Here is a 15,354-nt window from a genome sequence, read left to right as displayed (position 1 = left end):
ATATATACTTTTATGTTTAGTTGCTAAATAAATATATACATATTTTTGTAAAAATAAACTTTATTCAATTTAATCCTTTAGAAAAAACAAGTCAACGGTACGCCACACGGTGATTTATAAAAAAAATTAGTTTTAACACAGGGAGGTCGAGGTGTATATTTTAAAAGTCGTTCTTAACATGGGAAGGTTGGGTGTGTTTATAGTACGCTTGGGCAGGTCGTAAGAAAAATACACACACGCATTTTGCCCTTTATTAATAGATTATTTGGATATTGGTCAGATTCTATTTTGGTCAACTAACTTGGTTTCAAGATTACTCAAAAACAACTTATTTTTCCTTAACTATATTTTAGTAAACAAAATTAAAAAACATTCTATGTAAGTCAGTTAGACGCTATTATTTTATTATACTACGCCTGTTCAAACTGAAACACGCTTATCACAATATTCTTATGTGGATCTATATAAAAAACTTGTTAGACTTTGTGACATATATCCATTCTACAGTGGTCAGGCGCGAACGCAGACCCCATAATTTTATTATACCTTATTTCTCCAAACTGAAACATAATTATTAAAGTATACTTACGCGCACAGATATCAAAAGTTTTTGTTTATGTTTGTGGCATATTTCAATTCTATGGAGGCCAGGCGCGAACGAAGACCTCACAGTTTTATTATACCATCCTTGTTCAAGCTGAAACATACTTATCAAAGTATTCTTATGCGCATCTATATCAGAAACCCTTGTAAAAGTTTTTGTTTTTGTTATTTATTTCTATTCTTTGGGGAACGGGCGCGTACGCAGACCCCACAATTTTAATAAATCACCCCTGTTCAAAATGTAACATAGCAATGTTTACTCCTTGATAACCTTTTCTATCATTGTGGTCAGTTTAGTAGAATAGTAAACCATAGGGTCTTGGGAAAATCATTCATGACCATTTGCATATGCAAAAGGTGTCTGCCAGATGGATTCCCAGGTTGATCACACCATTCCAGAAGCGAGAACGCGTCGAGTGCTCGAGGATAAATTTGGAGATGTGCGAAAAAGATGAGTCAAAGTTTTTCAAAAGACTAATTACACAGGATTAAACCTGGGTCAATCACTATGATCCAGAGACCAACGCCCAGTCAATGCAGAGGAAGCACTTGGACTCACCACCTCCAAAGAAGGCAAGGGTGCAGCCCTCCGCTGGCAAGGTCATGCTCAGTCTTCTGGGACCAGGACGAAGTACTGATGATAGATTTCCTGGCAAAGGGTACAACAATTACATTAGTATATTATGCTTCACTTTTGAGGAAATTAAGGGAAGCTATCAAAATCAAGAGGCGGGACAAGATCAGCAAAGGCACCCTCCTCCTGCAGGACAACGCTCCGGTCCACAACTCGCATGTCGCCAGATCAGAAGCACGGGCGTGTGGTTATGAAATCCTTCCTCATCCTCCCTACTCTCCTGACCTTGCACCCTCTGACTGTCACCTCTCCTCAGCCATGAAGTTGTTTTTGAAAGGAAAGCGTTTCCCAGGTGATGCATACTTGATTTCTGAAGTCCCGTCGTCGTTGGAGGATCAACCTGGGATGTTCGACAAAAACGTTTTCCAGAGCTGCATCAAACGATGGGAGAAATGCATAACTCTGGGTGCTCCATACGTAGAGGAAGACTAATAACTGTGCCAAGTTTCGTTGCTCTACTTTTATGGGAAGTGGGTCAGGGGCATTACTTATTGCACGCCCCTCGTATTAATGCGCCGATCTTCCAAAATGGCAGCCTCAACTTGACGGACAGATGCCTCATCAATGGCAGAAGGGGGCGACCAGGTCTGGGAGCTGTTTCCACAGACTTCCGGACATGTTTGAATTCACGATGCCAGCGTTTTACAAGGTTATGTGATGGGACATTATCACCATAAGTTTCTTTCATTTCATCAAAAGTCTCCTGTGGTTTGCATCCTTTCAAATACAAAAGCCGGATCACTGCTCGACATTCAACAGGCTCCATTTCACACCTGACTCAGTTTAAACACCTGTAAAACAGAAACCACAATTAGTTCAGAGCTGTAATTTGCCACATCACCCGTAGAGATATAAATCATTGCACATGCAAAATTTCAGCTAGATCAGATAACTGGAAGTGGGTCAGGGGCATTACTTATTGCACGCTCCTCGTATATATATATATATATATATATACTTTTATTTGTTTCCAATAAGCATCATATTTGTGCCGATACACTTCATAATAGAAATCTAACTTCCCCACCTTTCCCTCAGAATATATTTGTTGAACTCGTGCCTTAAGTAATTTTATTAAGTCAGTGGAATCCAGCTTTTATAACATTATGTATAATCAGATCGACGGGGTTAAGATTAGCAAATATCTGATAGAGTTCAAAATAGACTTCGTAGCCTCGTAGGAGATGTCCTTGCAACCTCTATCTCACAGAAGAGATGTTGCGTGTTTGTCTCTGATGTATCGTTATTTTCATGGAAAGTGTTCGACTGAGCTTCAATCTATGGTCCCCCCTCGCAAAACTTTCACAAGAAACACTCGTCTAGCTGTAAACACTATCAATAATTCCCCCCACTCTTTATCTGTGCTTAAACCTAAACGTAGATTCCATGAACAAAGCTTCTTTCTTAGAACTGCACACCTGTGGAATTGTCTTCCGTTTTCCTGCTTTCCGGCTGACTACAATATGGTTGTCTTCAAGTCTAACGTAAATAAGTTCTTGATGAGCCGTTCCATATAAGTTATCAAATTTACCAAATTTTCATTACCAATGATTACTATATTGTCCAATTTCTACTGTACACTCTTTAACCCTTATCCTTGAGTGGCCTCTTGGCCTTGATAATGTGGTGATGCCTATGTCAAAAAAAATATCTTTGCAGTATTCTATGAGTCAACATCGTTTTGTAATATATTGAAGCCCTCAATATATTTTAGATACGTCGAGGACACTACTGCAGCCTTTACTTCTGAGAGTGAAGCAACAAGTTTCTTCGATAACCTAATTCTCTTCACACAGCATTATCATTTACAATGGAGAAAGAGAATAAAGGTTGCTTACTTTTCCTAGATGTCTTGATTGAATGTAGTAAGAATTCTTTTCTCACTACAGTTTATCGCAAACCGACTTTTACCGGTTTTCATATGGTTGGCGCTCATTTGTGTCTACCTTTAGAAAAATAGGCTTATTAAGGCATTAGTATATAGAGCTCTTAGAATTTGTACTGCCAACAAACTCAAACACGAATTGAATACTGTCAAAGACATTTTCATTCGTAATGATTATCCGGAGAATTTAGTTAATTATATTATTAATAATCAAGTAGAAAAATACAAATCTCCTATAGTCCTGTGTGCATCCAAGTGTCCTGTTTATTTAAAACTACCTTGAATTGGATTTACTGGTCAGTGTTTGAGCAGACGTTTATTAAGGCTGTAACAAATTGTTTCCCGACAATTGTATTACGGTTGGTTTTCGGTGTAAGATCTGCATTCCCTCTGGTTACGAAGGACGTTTTGTCTCGCATCATGCAAAGTAATGTTACTTATAAATTTAATTGTAAGTACGCTGCTGGCCATGTGGGTCGAACCTCATTGAACTTGCAGACATGCATCAGCCGACATATGCCGAGAGAAATTAGATTAAGCAAGCCTCATCGTTTTCACCCTTCTTCTGCTTCCGAATCTGCCATTAGTTAATATCTAATTGAAAATCCAGCTTGTGCCAATGCTTATAGAACGGATTATTTCAGAATATTATACCGGGCTGACTCTCAAAATTATTTACAGATTTTGAACTCAGTCTCAATTCTTTCACACAAGCCGTCGATTTGCCGACAGAAAGAATTTGTTAAATCATTAGACCTGCTCGGAGATATATCTTAATCGTTCTTACACCTCCTACATCTCTAATGTACATATATTTTATATTATTGTATATATAGTAAACAAGTTATATATAGTTAACAAGTTATATATAGTTAACAAGTTAATACGTTTCCTTTCCTTTGTTTTTTACTCGTACATCTCTGAGTATTTGTCCTTGAATGGCAATTTAATTCGACTTTTTGCAAAAATAATAAATAAATCATTTCGCTCCTAATGAAACTATCGCTAGATGTCGCATCCTCATTATGTTACCTAAAACCTTCTTCACTCTTCTGATGAGAAGCATAAGGCTTTGAAATTCCATGGCATAAACAGTCCCCACTTACCCAACACCCCAAATTTGTACGTACCCCTGTTAAATAAATAAATCTGTATATATATATAAATATATTAATATATAGTTTTTATACATTCATTTACCTTTTTGTTTATATATATATATATATATATATATATATATATATATATATATATATATATATATATATATACTAGCAGTTCAGCCTAGCTTTGCTCGGATCCTATGTACTGTTCATAACTTTATGTGCATATGTATATATATATTAAAAAGTTTGACTCATGTCCAGGTGACTCACATATAAAATTTCAAGTGTTTGGACCCAAAATTTGGCGAAGAAGTTTAGTAGAGTCTTCAAAGGTCAACTTTTACTTCTTGGCCAACTTTGACTTCTTGGAAGCTAAATTATTGTCCAAAACCTGATTAAAAACTTGCTGCGTGTCTGTATACCCTTTATGTAAAATTTCAAACGTTTAGACCACTAATTGACTGAATCGTTTGCAAAGGTTAAATATTTTGAGCTTTGACCCCTTGGTAGCTAAATTTTCGGCCAAAAACTGTTTAAAAAGCTTCCCCTATGTCGGAATACACTTTATGCAAAATTTCAAATGTTTAGACCAAAAATTGGCTGGGTAATTTGGTAAATACAGCAGAGGTCATTTTTTTTAAACTTTAACCCTCATTTTGACGCTTTAACATTTATTGTTTTGGGCTCAAATAAAATAATAAAGTTTGATTCATGTCCCAATAACCTACATCTAAAATTTCAAGCGTTTAGGCCCAAAATTGGCAGAGGAGTTTTTTCGAGTTTTCAATGGTCAAATCGTCGAACTTTAATCCCTTGACAGCCAAATTTCTGGCCGAAAACCGATTGAAAAGATTTTCCCAAATCTCAATACCCGTTACGTCAAATATCGAGTCTGTAGACTGAAAATTGGCAGAGTTATTTGGTAGGGAAATGAAAACACACAAACACACACACAGACATTTGCACTGCTCGGGTAATATGAATTTAAATAGAAGTGACGGTATGCGTAATATCTTCTTATTCAGATTTTTATCTCCCCCCCTCTCCCCAGCAGTAACATTATGTTCCTCTTTTTTCCTCTCTTCTGTTTACCGTCTTTCTTTGTAAACCTTTTAGTAAGTTTCCTATACTCATTCCACTCCCCCTCTCTCTCTCTCCCTCTCTCCCTCTCTCTCTCTCTCTCTCTCTCTCTTGTTTTACTATGCTGAAAAAATGTAATTCAGATACTGGTTCTACCTTTTCAAAATATAATACTCCATTTTCAAATAGAACAAAACGATGGCATTCTGGAATAAAAGTAATTCCGTTCATACCCCCACGCTTTCACAATAATATGAAGAGAAATTAAAAAGAAAAGATCTTAAAAATATATCTATGAAATAAAGCAATTTTCAGATCGTAAACTGCTTCAGCCATTTCTGAGACGGAGTCTATATACGCTGCCTCTTAAAAATATACAGGAAATAAAATAATTTTCAGATCATAAATAGATTCAGATATATCAGAGACTGGCTCCATATATCTCCCTCTTAAAAATATATATAGAATAAAAAAAATGCAGATCGTAATCTGCTTCATCCATTTCCAGGACTTGTTCCATATAGCCCCCACTTGAAAATATATATATATATAATAAAGAGATTTTACGATCGTAAACTACTTCAGCCATTTCCGGTACTGACTTCATATACACCCTGCCCATATTAAAAATATTTATGAAATAAAGTTATTTTGAGATCATGAACTGCTTAAGCCATACCCCCCTTCTATCTCTTAAAATATATATGAAAAAAAGTAAGTTTGAGATCGTAAACTGCATTAGCCATTTCCGGAACTGACTCCATATTCCTCCAAGTCTTAAAAATGTATATGAAATAAAGTAATTTTTAGATCGCGAACTAGTTCAGACTGATTCCATCCAGCGGTTCAAATTATACATGAAATAATTTTGTAGATTATAAACTATTTCAGCAGTTTCCGGGACTGACTCAATATTCATCTTCCGCCCTCTCTTAAAAATATGTATGAAATAAAGTAATTTGGAGATCCTAAACTTCTTTACCCATTTCTGGGACCGAGTCCACATCCCCTACTTCATTTATAATATATATATATATATATATATATATATATATATATATATATATATAATTTTATGATCGTAAACTGCTTCAGCCATTCTCGGGACTGACTCCATATTTCTCCTTCCTCCTTCTCTTAAAAATATATATGAAAAAAGTAATTTTGAGATCGTAAACTGCTTCAGCCATTTCCGAGACGGACTTCATATACCCTTTTCTTATCAAAAATATATATAAATTCACTTAATTGCAAGACCATAACCTGCTTTAACCATTTCCGAGACTGACTCCATATCCCCCTAGTAAAATATATATGAAATAAAGTAATTCTGAAATTGTAAACTACTACATTTCCGGGATTGACGCCTTATTCTTCCCCTACTCTCTTAAAAATATAAATGAACTAACGTACTTTTGATATCGTAAACTGCTTCAGACATTCCCGGGACCAACTCCATATACTCCTCTCCATAAAATAACTTATTAAATGTTGATGAAGATTCTAAACTAAATCAGATTCGCCCCTGCAAAAATGAGATTGTACATTTTATGTATGAACATTTAGAAGAACTTGGGTAAATAAAAAATACAAAACAATAATTTTAAAATTTAGATTGAGGGATCAGTTTTACGGAAAAACAAAAACAAAAGAAAACACGAATGAAAACTTCTGTCACTATTTTAAAAGAAAAAAAAACAACTTTTCATAAATGTTTACTATCAGCCTCAAAACAAACACGCGTGCTTTTACAGAATTCAAACTGATTCAAAATCCTTTGCTTCGTCATGATATAATTTAGAAAAATAAAATGAAACAAAAAACTTATTTCATTTTGCAGATGACAATTCGGATTTTAATAGACGAATATATTAACTTCTTTTAAAATTACGAACTAATAACATTGGAAATCCGGAAAAAAGGTATCTCTCTTGCAAAAATCTTACCAGTTGGCCACCATAGAACTAAACTTTTTGGCCAATTATTACGAGACTTTGCTTTTTCTAACGTTATTAATTTCATTGTGGCCCAGTGCCGATGAAAACAGCTTTTAGCGAACATACAAACATACATACACACATTAACAGACCACTAAGAATTATATTATAGAAGATTAATTAATTATTATATATATAAATTAGTTATCCACATATACGTGTTTTGTCGTATCTACAGATTATCAGAGCGACTGACTATACTTTTGTGGCGGGATCGAACCTATAAACACACACACACACACACACACACACACACACACACACACACACACACATATATATATGTGTGTGTTTTAACAAAAACAAAGACTTCAAGAAATGGGTTGATAGCAACAAAAAGTGTATTTCATTGTTAGTTACAATTGTTTCAAGACCATTTCGACAAATTCAAACAATATGTCGTTTGAAAATTTTCACAAGAACAGCCTTTCTTCAGACTTATTAAATAAAAAACACTTTAACAATGAAACATTAAAGAAAAGAAACATTTGCTTTATGAGGAAAAGAAAACAAGCGGGAACACTTTACCTCTGTCGCATCCTTTGTAAAGTATTTTTTAAAGATTTATATATATATTTACTTGATTCTTCCGGCCTTGGCAGACGTGTTTTAAATATTCTCTCCAGTGCTTTTTCTGTGCACATTTGAACTTTTCTTTTAATGATTTTGAATTCCATTTGTGATTTTTTCCAAGGAATTCTGCCTTTTGGATCATTCTGGACTATTTGGAACTTACCTGTTGGATTGGAAGTTTTTAATTCGACCGTGTTTGGATTTTACCATTCTTGGATTTTTTACCCTTCACCGGACTATCCATTCGTGTGAAATCTTTTTATCATTTTTTTCTTTTACCTCCTATTCCCCTTACCTCACCCTTTTTTTTAACCAAGTAAGATCTGTGACTTACTTGTGGTTTCATTAAATACTTTTACATGCAAAATCCGATCCCGCATTTTGCTAATTGCGGCCCTCTGATGAGAAGGGTAGTATTTCTTCGAAACTCCGCGGATTAACGACTATCCACTTATCTTATGCTTCCTTTTTAAAATTAAATATGTTTTTAACTCTTTTTCAAGATGTTTTTTAACATGTTTTATTAATCATGTGTTCTTATTATAAGCTCTATTTCCTTTTCGTTTTATTGAACTTTTACATCTGGTTAAGATTACTTTACTTGTAAATATTAACTCTTTAATATTTATAATATATTTTAAGTTTACCATTTTGATTACCTTGGTAAACTTATTGTAAGTTATATATATATATATATATATATATATATATATATATATATATATATATATATATATATATAATATAAAGCCGAACGTCTGTGTGTGTGTCTGCTCAGGAATAGGCTCCTATACGTTTGAATATTTAAAAAAAACTGATTACATATTATGATAGAAGATGTATCGAGACACAGGAATGGGTATGTTTGATCTGGCAGAACAGTGGTTCATTAAAATCGTGGGGTCTGCGTTCGCGCCTGGTCCACAAAGTATGAAAATAAAAAATTAAAAAATTAAAAAAAACGTTTACAAGTGTTTTTGATATAGATGTACATAATAATACGTTGATAAGTATGTTTTAACTTAAATAGGGATGGTATAATAAAATAGTGGGGTCTGCGATAGAGTCTGGCCTCCATAGAATTGAAATAGGCACAGACTTTAATAAAGACTTTTCATATCTATCTGTGTAAGTATACTTTGATAATGATGTTTCAGTTTGAAGAAATATGGTATAATAAAATTATGGGGTGTTCGTTCGCACCTGAGCTCCATAGAATGGCAATATGTCACAAAGTTTAACAAGTTTTTTTTTTAATATAGATCCACGGAATATTGTGATAAGTGTTTCAGTGTGAAAAGGTATGGTATAATAAATTATGGGGTTTATCTATTTTATTTTTACTTTCATCATATTTTGCTTTGGTTTTGATACCCCCAAATTCAACCCAAATTTACAACCCTTCCTTTTAATAACCTATCATACTTTCACAAATTAGAGTCCATTTTCTGTAGGCTGTTTTTGAACCCCGTTAACGACGGGTGCGTTTGCTAGTGTATATATATATATATATATATATATATATATATATATATATATATATATATATATATATATATATATATATATATATATATATATATATATGTTTGGAAAAGCGGTTATAATTTTGTTTCTGATGAAAAAATATTATTTTGCGTTGTAGTCGAAATGTGCGCCTAAAGACTGGATGACCCTAAGGTATATCGAGGTGATGTCATAACAAATAATGTGCAAAATGATGTGTGTTCTAATCTATTTTTGAGCGAATATATTTTTGTAATAAACAACGGTGTAAAAAAATAAAAGATAAGTAAATATAATGAGTATAAGAATGTATGAGAAATAGGGGAAGATAGAGTGAGTACGACCATGAATGTGATGGAGTATATAATACAGAGTACAAACGCCCGAAAGAAAAAGAAAGGAAAGACTGTATACGATTGAATGAATTGGAGAGAGAGAGAGAGAGAGAGAGAGAGAGAGAGAGAGAGAGAGAGAGAGAGCGGAGCATTCTTCTTCTATATCAATAAAAGAGTAGTATGTATGTGTGTATGTGTGTGTATAAATATTTAAACGATAAACTCTTAAACTACTAGTCACATAATAACACTGAAATTAATAGGAAATAGTAATCATACAAGGAGGATGGTTTATAACGCATAAAAGTATTTGTTTGAATAACGCGTACAGACAAATATCGGCAATTGAAATGAAAAATTGTTCATTTCCACTTGCCGCCATATTTCTATTACTTTGGTGCATGCGCATAATTATTCGTAGCTTAGGGTAGTTAAATTTAAAATCTTTCTAATATAGATGTCGATAGCTCAAATGGTAGGGAACACAGCTGGAGCGCTAAATGGTTTGGTTTTGAGTTTAGTCATTTTTTTTTTACTTTTGAAAGCAATACTCCCTCCTGTTATCTTTATCTCTCCCTCCTTCCCTCTCATATATATATATATATATATATATATATATATATATATATATATATATATATATATATATATATATATATATATGTATGGTGACCGGAAATCTCGTCCCGGGAAAACTCGTCTCCGGAAAATTCGACCCCGGAAAACTCGTACCCTTTCGCTCGGTAGGAAAACTGGTCCCTTATTGAATAAATATCGATTGAAAACATATTTTATGATCGTTCTTGAAGGAGATATTGTTTTTTGAAATAGACTATAGCCCCCCCCATAATATTTAAAAAAAAATATTTTTACTTATTTAATGTTTTTATTTTTTTTAAATAAAATCGATTTTCTAAGTGTCCGTTTTCTACCTAACTGGCTAAGTTCTTAGTGGTTTCACTTATTTTAAAGCGTTTATTATGTTCATACAAAGTTAATTACAATTTTTTTTTGTTCTTATTTTAACGATGTTGTTTGGAGTCATAAAAATAATAATAAAAAACAAAACAAAAAAATTAAAAAGCAGGGAGCGATTCGATTCTTCGTTACTTTTTTGTTTTGTTTTTTTAATTCTGATACTTTTTTTGTTGTTGTTATGTTTTTGTTTTCTCTCATACCAAATGCACTCATGCGTTATTTAAAATTATAATTTAATCAATTATCAACATTGTCGTCCTGTCAAATTATTATTATTGTCGTCCTGTCAAATTTTGCAAAAATTAACTAATAAAGTAAAAGCGAAATATTTTTTGGGTGCGAGAGATACCATGTGCTAACAATCTCTCGTTAACTCATTTTTAATTTTTTTAATTTTTACTTCAAAATTCTAAAATCAATCAATAAGAGAAAAAGTAATCACTAAACAAATTTATTAATCGATTTTATTGAAAACTCCGCTAACGTTTATCAAGAATCTTTTTGATTTCATTTTTTGTTCGTTGTTTTTCGGAGGGAGATACAGTTTTTACCCTCCTGCTCTCTAAATTATATTTAAAAAATATTAAAATTTATTATTTTCTTTTTAAAACCAAATCTCCCTCAGTAATTTCTTTAATTTTCTATTTTTTAGCGATTATCAAGACCCCTTAGATGTGATATACCGGACATTATTTCTCGTTTTCACGTAACACTCGACATGTTTTTTGTTTGTTTTCTGTGTTTTTTTTCTTTACCGAATAAACGATTCCAAATAAATTAAATAAACAACATAGTCGGCAAGGTATAAAAATCGATTTTACCCTTTTATAAACAACAGTATATAAGTAAATTCTTTTTATATTAATATAAAAAAAAATATGCGGTCTCGTTTATGAACATAATAAACGCTTTAAAATAAGTGAAACTACTAAGAACTTAGCCAGTTAGGTAGAAAACGGACACTTAGAAAATCGATTTTATTTAAAAAAAAAAAAACATTAAACAAGTAAAAATATTTTAAAAAATATTATAGGGGCTATAGTCTATTTTAAAAAACAATATCTCCTTCAAGAACGATCATAAAATGTGTTTTCAATCGATATTTATTCAATAAGGGACCAGTTTTCCTACCTAGCGAAAGGGGACGAGTTTTCCGGGGTCGAGTTTTCCGGAGACCAGTTTTCCCGAGACGAGTTTTCCCGGGACGAGTTTTCCTAAATTCATATATATATATATATATATATATATATATATATATATATATATATATATATATATATATATATATATGTGTGTGTGTGTGTGTGTGTGTGTGTGTGTGTGTGTGTGTAATAGAGAATTGGCTCTGTAATAATAAATACGAAATCTGCATGATTAATATATATTTAAATGTATTTTACGACCGAGCAAAGGTCGGCGCCCGTCCCCGCAAGTCTATAAATAAAAAAAAGTACATAATATATCTATCAAGAAACAATATAAAAAGACGACCCTAACACAGAAAGAGATTTAGGGAAGAAGAAATAGATAAACCGACAAATCGGTAAATCTGCAAAAAGCATATAATAAATAAATTTAAATAAATAATTGATGAAGAAAAAATAGGAGGCTTTACTTTTGGAAGGATATTCGTAATAATAATAATAATAATAATAATAATAATAATAATAATAATAATAATAAACGCAAGAACTGTTATTGAATGTCCATATAGAAAAAATATCTGATGGCACTAGTTTCGGCTGATTGCACACAAAATAGTCGTGAAGGTCAAAGAGGATGGCCAGTCCGATGTGGGAGAGCTCTTCAAAAACGTCGCATGATTTTTTTTCCAATAAGCACGTCACTGTTAATGATTAATGTGAAAATTCCTAGGGAGTAAAAAACTACTACTACTACTACTACTACTACTACTACTACTACTACTACTACTACTACTATCATCAATAATAATATTAATAATAATAATAATAATAAACTAACAATCAGACGGTAATTCCTAAACTTAATTAAACCACGAGAGAAGTTTTTTTTCAATGTTTTCAGATTTAGTTGGAAACTGGCAAATCTAGGTTTCTTTATCACCCGCCCAAGAGGAAACTCCAGCTTAGCCAGAGCAAACGCTGCAGTGCACCAAATTAGATGCTGAAAACTGTTGTCTGAAGAGACAGAAAGTTGCAATCATCATGGCTATGTTAGAAAACTTACTTATAAGAGAAATATTGCTGTTTCGTGTGCATTCCATTAATTTGAGAATATATATATATATATATATATATATATATATATATATATATATATATATATATATATATATATATTCCTACACCACGAAACTAAACATTTTTTTTAAATTCAAATTCATGACGCTTCGATTTTTCAAGAATTATTTTTGTATCTGGTGTCGCTAAGCAAGCATAATCGAAAGTTACCTTTTCGAATCGGCTTATAAGCCGATTCGAAAAGCGCCATTATTGATTTTTTATTTGCTTTGTAGCTGATCGATATGAAATGATTATTTCATGCATCTACACAGAATATTATAAGGAGATGCATTTTATGTGCCAACTTTTAGTATTAACTTTAATACTACATAGTAGTAAATTATGAAAATATATGGCAATTTAGCTGCACTGAACCTACCGTATTTCATCATCGTGGGGAATCGTCAGGCTAAAAAGCAGGGATTTCCTTATGCTCCAGATATCACGTTTTTCATTGGAGGAACATCTAATTTTTTAAGCAATCTTTTCATAAAGCAAGTAGTTGATGTGGTCCAGGTATGGAGAATATGATGGGAGGAAGAGCAATTCGAAGTGCAAATCATGTAATGTTGCGATCGATCAATCACATGGTGCATTGTCTTGATGCAAGAGCACTTATTTCTTTTTAATGTGTGGTAATTTATTCCTTGCAACACAGAAATAATGCGATATTCAATATTGATGGTCTTCCTCTCTCAACGTAATTGATGAATAAAATATATTGCACATTCCGTTATACGAAAGAAAATTCCTTTGTTTCTGATGTTTTCATTTTTAGTCGATTTTGACGGCTTTCACCTGTTGCTGTCCACTCAGATGATTGTTTATTTGAATTTAATTAAATCTATGTCTCATGTATTGTAATAAGCTGCTGTATGAACTCATGTTGTTGGTTGAAAGCGTTGGAAACAACATTCTGAATTGTCGACGTGCTGTTGTTTTCTCATTGATAAATTGTCATGTAGAATGATGGATAGACAGTAGCCTCTTACGTCTTAGTTGCAATGGGTTTTATTTGGTAGTAAATAAGAGTAACACGCACACGCGCGCGCACACGCACGCGCATATTTACATATTTTTACGAGGAAAAATATTTATACCAAACCTTTTATTTAACTATAGATCATGCATAAATAATTGACAAAAAAGTCCAAATCTCAATATTAGAATGTTCAGTTCTTGACAGCACTTGTTTCGGAACGCAGAAACAATCTGCAATTATGTTAATTTTTAATATTTGCCTCCCTGACTCCTCAGGAAAATAAGAACTCATTAACTTTAAAAAGAAAAGAAAAAGAATTTGAACATGATTACATAAATCTAAACAAATCTGAAGTTTCATTGATATATACTCAAAGATGGCTTAAATATAATACTATATATATATATATATATATATATATATATATATATATATATTGATATATATATATATATATATCATCCTTACTCTAGCCACACTTCTTATCATCCCTTACAGACTTTCTACCTTCCTAGAATCTCTTATGCCACTCAAAAACTGAAGCTCGATTCATGCAAGATGGTCCAAAAAACAGTCTGAAGCATTCCATACGTTTTTGTGGCATTTTTTTCTAAGTTTAAAACAGAATATTATTACATATCGTTGTTCTAAAATTTCTCCCCGCCCAGATTGCACTTTTGAATTTTACCATCTGTGACAACCAGGCTTTAGTAAAGCGTATTCCAATTACTGTTGTATTTTTAATTTGGACATGAAATCATTAAAATTGGCCAGTCATCTCATAAGATGTATAGAAATAACATACTTAATGTTTTTAAAGTATACGACAATTTTAAATGACTGTACAAAAAAGATGTGGAAACTTATTGAAGGTATCTCGTACTAGAAATAAATAAATTAATGAAATAATAAATATATGAAATTAAGATATAAATAATTAAATAAATTAATTGATTATTCTACTCACAGAGATAACTACACTGTAGATAATTGCTATTATGCCATACGATATTTGTTTTTGCCCAGAGCCACATCGTGCGTTGTTCGATTATCTCTATTAAACGTTTACTGGTTGCGATTTTTTTTTCGGTTTTCAATTCCAAGCTGGCTTAAAAGTTGATATAGAGAGCCCGCAAGGAAACCCCTTGCTCCATCTGTAATAGAACGCAGGTTACACTATAATCCTCACGGGTCAGCTCTCTTTTTAGATTTTAATATTTCTCTATCTCGTATTGATGTCGTTTTTCTACCCGGCTCATAAGGTACAGTCAATTCAATCCAGATAAGTATTTTCCTTATTCTTGACGACAGAACAATATCTGGTCGTTCCTCCTTTTCTCTTATAATTTTAGGGTAATTACCTGCCAGCCAGGGAGATTTGCGACTACTATCCAATCATCATTCCAAGAAT

This window comes from Euprymna scolopes, chromosome 12 (assembly GCF_053919585.1).
Source record: "Euprymna scolopes isolate OS-2025 chromosome 12, ASM5391958v1, whole genome shotgun sequence".
Classification (NCBI taxonomy): domain Eukaryota; kingdom Metazoa; phylum Mollusca; class Cephalopoda; order Sepiida; family Sepiolidae; genus Euprymna; species Euprymna scolopes.
The sequence above is the reverse complement of the archived record's forward strand: the minus strand, read 5'-3'. Positions refer to the sequence as shown.